The sequence below is a fragment of the Mytilus galloprovincialis genome, chromosome 12 (genome assembly GCF_965363235.1).
Source record: "Mytilus galloprovincialis chromosome 12, xbMytGall1.hap1.1, whole genome shotgun sequence".
NCBI classification, from domain to species: Eukaryota; Metazoa; Mollusca; class Bivalvia; order Mytilida; family Mytilidae; genus Mytilus; species Mytilus galloprovincialis.
Genome location: NC_134849.1, coordinates 41,229,482 through 41,236,834, shown reverse-complemented (window position 1 = coordinate 41,236,834; position 7,353 = coordinate 41,229,482). Strand labels below are relative to the sequence as shown.

Here is a 7,353-nt window from a genome sequence, read left to right as displayed (position 1 = left end):
TCGGAACATCTCAACGTTCAACATTGTCATCCTCTTTAGGTGTGATGTACTTCTTCTTTATATCACGTTTGTAGCTGACCAAGTCAATTTACTTCAACAACTGATGACTTGTCAAACTGTTTTCTAACTCATTGCCACCAACAGCAACATGGAAGGTTCGGAGAAATTGATCATGTTCGTTCTCATCTGATTCTGTTTCTGAATCATTGTAACCCCGAATCAAATCCATCGTCCATTTGTTGTTTACAAGTGTAGAATATAATTAAAAATCAACCCACGGGCTAACCACCAACATCCGACTATTCGGAACTCCTAAGAAATCTCGCGATAAATTTCAAGACTCAAATCGGTACGAAGCTGGGTACGATTATCGACGGAAACGTACCCTATCGGTACCATTCATCCAAAACACGGTATCCAGGGTACCATCATTGAAAGTAAAAGTACCCAGGGTACGTTGATGGAGTACCCAGGTCGACAACGACCCGTTCAGCCCCGCGAGACCACACGACCACCTGGGCTCTCAAAAAAAGAGCTTTCGCTGGCCGTGTGTTACCTTTCCTCGTCAGTTTTAATCTAGCGGCGTACTACAGTACATGATATATAAGGCATGAAGATGCATTATTTATAGATGATTCATTTAACATCAGAATCTCACTGAGGAAGGATATCTGTATTGTATTTGGAGTTGTGGTGTACACTTTTTTAGGCGTTTAATTTATTTATAATTGTGTACATGTATCGTTACTCGTTACGATCCAGCGCCCTCGTGGGGAAGATTGTTGACTAGAGGTTTTATATATATTTTTTATTTTTAGTCTTTATCGAGTGATCTATTACGCGATCCGATTTTTCTTACAACCTTACCATCAGACAAACCATGTCTTTTTTTAGACTGAAAAATGATTCATTTAACATCAGAATCTCACTGAGGAAGGATATCTGTTATCCGAAATATTTATAAATAATTAGTTACCTTTTTTTGTATTTATAAATAATAACATTTATAGTTACCTTTTTTTGTATTTGGAGTTGTTGTGTACACTTTTTTAGGGGTTTTATATATACGTTTTATTTAAATATACTTTTTCACTTTTTTTGTCTTTTGTAAAATGTTGTTTGTATTGTATTTAACCCCTTCTACGACGAAATTTGTTTTACATGCACACGTATAAAAAATGCGGTTTTTATCTAACGCAATCATAGGTTTGAACGCATTTTTCAATTTAGACTTGTTTTATATGTAACAAAATCTTCTTTAAACGATTGATTATTTTTGTCAATCTGATGAGTTAAGCCTTTTTCAACTGATTTTTATAGTTCGTTCTTATGTTGTACTGTTATACCATTGTCCCAGGTTAGGGGGAGGGTTGGGATGTATGTTTGTGCCTGTCCCAAATCAGGGGCCTGTAATTCAGTGGTTGTCGTTTGTTTATGTGCTACGTATTTGTTTTTCGTTCATTTTTTGTACATAAATAAGGCCGTTAGTTTTCTCGTTTCAATTGTTTTACATAGTCATTTCGGGGCCTTTTATAGCTGACTATGCGGTATGGGCTTTGCTCATTGTTGAAGGCCGTATGGTGACCTGTAGTTGTTATAAAACAATCAAAACGAGAAAAATAACGGCTGTTCAGTCTTTATAAGTTTTGTAGTACGTCAACACGTTGATTGTCTTTATTGTAAGTATTAACATTAGGGTATCAAAAGAGAGGTGAAAGATACCTAAGGGCAGAGACATATATACACAAATCAAAATGGCGATCTCGTTAAAGTCTCGTGTGCTGCGTGTTTTTGGTAGGATTTCGCTGACCACGGTTACAGTTGCCAATCTCTGTGTATATATGTCTCTGCTAAGGGATATTCAAACTCAAGAGTAAAAAAAACGACCTGACAATGTCTTAGCAAAAACAAAAACTGATCAAAAGGTAAACAACAGAACCCAAAACACTACATAGAATACTTAAAACTGAGCAACTAGAATCCCCATGAAAAAGTAATGTCGATATATTTTTCGTATAGTATGTCAAGTCAGAAATACGAAGGAGATTTTAAAACCTTTTCTACCAACCGGTAAAATTGAGATATTAGATATAGGAAGATGTGTTGTGAGTGCCAACGAGACAACTCTCCATCCAAATAACAATTTATAAAATTAAACCATTATAGGTCAATGTACGGCCTTCAACACGGAGCCTTGACTCACATTGAACAACAAGCTATAAAGGGCCCCAAAATTACTAGTGTAAAACCATTCAAACGGGAAAACCAACGGTCTAATCTATATAAAAAAAACAAGAAACGAGAAACACGTATAAATTACATAAACAAAGTTTAACGACAACTACTGTACATCAGATTTCTGACTTAGGCCAGGTGCAAACATTTGCAGCGGGATTAAACGTTTTAATGGTACCAAACCTTCTCCCTTTTTCTAAAACAATAGTATATTGTCTATAAAGGTCCGGGACGTTTGCGTTTTTTCATAGGACATTTGCGCTTTTATTTACATTACCAAGGAGGTTACATGAGACGTCATATACCCTCCTTGATAGTACCAAGTATCTTGAAATTTATACCCTAGCTTATCTATAGGAAACATTGGTAAACATCGTATTATACATTGTGTTTAAAAAGCATTTGATTTTGATATTTTATTTTATTTCTAAAGACATGTTTTCGAGGCCAGAAATATTAAGCTCGGATCATCAATCACGTGGTTGAGAACTTGCTTAATGATTGGCTGATATCATGTATTTTACACGCAACTCCCCTAGGCTTCCGGAAGTATACAAAAGACATTTTTCTTTCTATGTGAACACTTCATGATTGCACAATCTTATAAACAGACTTAGTCCATAATAAAAGAAAAAAGTAATTGATTATGTTTGTAACTATTAAAATATGTAAAATGAAAAACTAAAATTCGTGATTGTTATTCTTTTATATTTTTATTTAGATTAACCAATAGCACTGCTATGTAGTAGCAAAATCCACTTTGTCGTCAAACCTGCAAAAGACAAAAAAAAATAATCATAAACACAAACTTTTAGTTAAACATGTTAAACATGAAGCTTCAATAAATAATGTCTAAATTCGTTTTTTCTTACACTTTTATGCATGGAACGAAAAAATAGTCAGCCTTATTGAAGTTATGCCGCTCCCATTAAATTTCAACACCCCTTACCAGTTTCTGTTATATTTTCTATACAATTGCAAATTACATAAATTCAAACTGATCATAATACCTACTTATACTACACAGAGATATTTAACGACATTGATTGGCTATGGTCAAAATGTTATGACCAAATACATGTACAGTGACACCTGTTTAAACCGAACCTCTTTGGGAATCTAGATTTTGTTAGGTTTTGGCCGATGTTTGGTTTTATTAGAACGTATATAATTTGATATGACGGGGTCTCAAGAATACGTTTGGTTTATACAGGTTTTCGGTTTATGCAGGCTTCGGTTTAGACAGGTTGAACTGTAACAGAGTGTCTGCCTTCTATGTTGATTATACCTCGAACATCGTTGTCATTAATTCTTTAAAACATACTAGTATTTATAAAACTACAAGTGTGGACAAAGACCAGTGTGGGTAGTATGTTTGCATGTTTTACAGTGTTTTCTGACAAAAAAAAAGTTCTCTGATTACACAACAATAACATACACAATTGCTTAACTTACATATTATCCGACTCTGTTTCCTGTGGCATTGGTGAACTGGAGGAGAAGCAAGAATCCGAATACTGAAAGGAGAAATATATGCATAAATAGATATAATAAGATGTGATTTGAGTGCTAATGAGACAACACTCCATGTTAAAGTAAACTAATATAGGTCAAAGTACGGTCTTCAACACGGAACCTTGGCTCACATTGAACAGCAAGCAATAAAGGACACAACGAATGACTAGTGTAAACCCCTTCAAATTGTTTATTTTCTAGTCTATCGAACTAGTGGTAGACCAATTAATGTTTAGCCTTAGAAACATATACAAATCAATAAGGTTATTAATAGAGGAAGAGCATTCTTTATAGATATCGAAACTCGGATCGAAGAGTTTATAATAACGGGAACGGTTCAAATTTTAATGAACCCGAAACGAATTTTGGACAATAAAGGCTCCAGGTCTAAATATTTAAATATCAAAACATAATGCAAACTATTATTGTTTACAAGTTTTTTTTTCAGTTGTTGTTCTATAAAAAAAAGCAGCAAAGAAATGGTATTTTTCTTGGTTTTCCTCATCTTTAATTAAGCCTTCGCCTTGGAAGAAAAGCATATTTATAACATAAATACAAATTCAAGATTGTCCTTTAGATTCTAACACCGGTAACCGCGTTTCAACAGAATTATTTGCTAACTAAACCAAAGTGTAGATAACACTACCTATGTGCATTGATAAATACATGTGTAACACGATTATATCAAAACTATTTAAACTAAAAAAAATATGCAGAAATTAATACTTACAGTAGTTAAGCAGTTTTGCATTCTGGGCCTGCGCTGTGAGAGCATTTCCGGTGTTGTATAATCCGGTCTGTTGCTGGTATGCACCCAGTTGGTTTGCGTAGTAATATGGGTAAGCACCGGTCATCTGGTATCCTGGATGCATCTGGGATTGAACCACGACAAAGGCGACAAGACAGGGAATGAGTACCAACAAAATTGAAGTGTTCATCTTGATATTATTTTTGGACTCAACCTATAAAACAAATAAATGTTTTTTAATTGATTATTTTTTTATTATTTTTATTGTTTTAACATTTGTATATTTAAATAAAAATTAACACATTCACAATTTCACATACATAAATAAATTTAATAAAAAAAAATCCCTTCGTTTTATATATGCATTAACAAAATAGAATATAAAAAGTAAAACTAAAACATCATACAGAATTTATTTTTTTATTTATTTTTTCATATTTTTTTTTATATTGAATGTATTTTAAAACTGGATATACGTATAAATTTTTATGACCGGTGTAATTAAAGTAATATTCTGAATTCTTTATGAATATATTTTTTTTTTATCTTTTTCCAATCTTTAAGAAATCGACTTACTTACCTACTAAGTTAGCAGAACAGTGATAGATTCTTTCAATCGTTACACTTATATACCTTGATTTCCACCGAGCGGAAATTCCTACACAACTTTACATAGTAAACTTCCTTATACTACATTACAGCATACCCTTTTCATTCATGTACATTTATGCATAACATTGTTTACTTGTAATGGACATGTTTATTGGTTTGTATTATGTCATATGTGAACATATTCTATATTATTTTTAAACAACATAGATGTACTATCAATTAGAAGCATTGCTACAATCTCATGTTTGACACAGCAATTCCAATCAAAATTCAGGTGGATAAAAAAAAAAAAATTCATAAAGAATTCAGAATATTACTTTAATTACAAATTAAAAATTAAAAATGTATACGTATATCCAGTTTTAAAGGTAAACTTATACATTCAATATAAACAAATATTTATTTAATTTTTTTTTTTTATTTATTTAAAAGGTCAAAATATGTCTGCTGATGAAATTTCATTTTAAAAGACTTCTTAAAAAAAAATTTTTTTAAATTAAATAAAATTTCAAATGGAAATCGGAAATGGGGAATGTGTCAAAGAGACAACATCCCGATCATATTGCAGACACCAGTCCAAGGCCACCAATGGGTCTTCAATGCAGCGAGAAACATTTTTACATTTTACAATTTATTAGGAAAAACCCGGGTTTGGTAAGATCTTATTATTAAAATCCACGAGAAACCATTTAGAGGATCGATCTCTTCAAAATCATCCGAAAATTTTGGATCCAAGTGTGTTGCAATTCTATCGGATGGTTTTAACATTTGTTTTAGGAGTGAACCAAGGTGAACCATCATCTCCCTTATTATTTCTCTGTTTACTTCTTGAATTACATTAACTTTAAAATAGAACAATGTTAGTATTCGTTGTGGTTACATAGTTTTAAAATAGTTCTTTGGTTTTAATAGATTATATGTAAATATTTGGTAATGACAAAGAAAGCTTGGTTTTTAGTGTTCTTTTTGGTCTGATAGCTCAAAAGTCTTCAACTGTTTCAGTTCTTAAACAATCCTGACTTTCCAATATTCGGCTTTAAGTGGTGTTCCTATAATGAAGATAAATCTAGAAAAGAGCCTCGGTCAATTTAAATGAGTACACTATTAAGTTCGATAGGGCTCAAAAGTGGACCTTATTTCTGTCGTCAATTTCAACATTCGGATTTATTGAACAATATCACAACGAATTCTAGTCAGTGCCATGCCTAGATAGATATAATGTTTTTTTGTAGAAAATTTACGTACTTGCTTTCTTCTTACGAAGTCACAAAAATTACTCATTTTGGTTTTCAACGAAAATTCAATTAGTTACATTAATTACATGGACACGAATCTGAGCGCATGCGTCGACGAAAAAGGTCGTTTAATATCATGTGAATTTTAACATTATACATACTTTTGTCAAGCCAGCGCTTTATGATTCCTTGATATAAATTTGGTTAACATTCAACTAAGAGCAAAAGTTTAGAGGGCCAATAAATAGAACATTTTACAGCATTAAACCCTTAAAGACCTTCAACAAAATAATTACGAATACTATTCGTAGAGCAATATAGTGCAACTTGTATACAAGTTCCTTGCAAAAGATGAAATAATTTATCCATACATTTGATATTAAGGAAATCCCCGTTTTCCTCATTGCAAATTTCACAGACATGTAGCAACAGGTTGGAACCATATATCAGCTGATACTAGTATTTTATATATCTGCGTAACAAAATGTAATTAAACGGATTATATTTCAGTCCATTTCATAACATGGAATTGTTACATGTATACGTACATTTTGAACAGAGGAGTTTCATCCATAGCTGTTAAAAAGTTCTAGCTTTTGCTAAATCCACTCTGTCCACAACTTAAGGAAAACAGGTCAGTCGGACTTAAACGTACACCTATTCAAAAAAACATGGTCATTCATATTAGTATCCTGTTTTAGCAGTTAAACCCTTGATAAAGCGCCCGTGTTCGTTTAGCTCTGTGGGATGTATAATTATATATACATAACCTTGTCGGGTCAGAATAAGGACGTTTTAAAATCCTGTGCCACGTGCAAGGAGAGGTTCACACTCTGTATGTAAAAGAACCCTTGCAAAAACTCTCTCAGGTTCCACATTTTACAAGCGAAATTATTTGTCCCATCCAACATACAATTGTTTTAAATGAAAGACTTTTAAATGTTACGCCTTTTATCTCGTTCGTCCTATTGTTTTGTCTTCATTTAATAGACTTTTAAAAATTCAATC

At 32.6% G+C, this 7,353-nt stretch overlaps 1 long non-coding RNA gene across 4 annotated transcripts; it reads right to left on the bottom strand.

Moving 5' to 3' along the window:
- Window positions 1-2,929: 2,929 nt before the first annotated feature.
- Window positions 2,930-6,909, bottom strand: LOC143055099 (uncharacterized). 4 transcript variants are annotated; one of them, XR_012971948.1, is made up of 4 exons: window positions 6,894-6,909; window positions 4,481-4,712; window positions 3,691-3,752; window positions 2,930-3,007 (listed from the first exon to the last, which is right to left on the bottom strand). It is a non-coding gene; the product is annotated as an uncharacterized LOC143055099 (long non-coding RNA). The 4 variants fall into 4 exon arrangements; XR_012971947.1 differs by lacking the exon at window positions 6,894-6,909 and adding an exon at window positions 5,083-5,098; XR_012971945.1 differs by lacking the exon at window positions 6,894-6,909 and adding an exon at window positions 5,079-5,097.
- Between the last annotated feature and the right edge of the window lie 444 nt (window positions 6,910-7,353).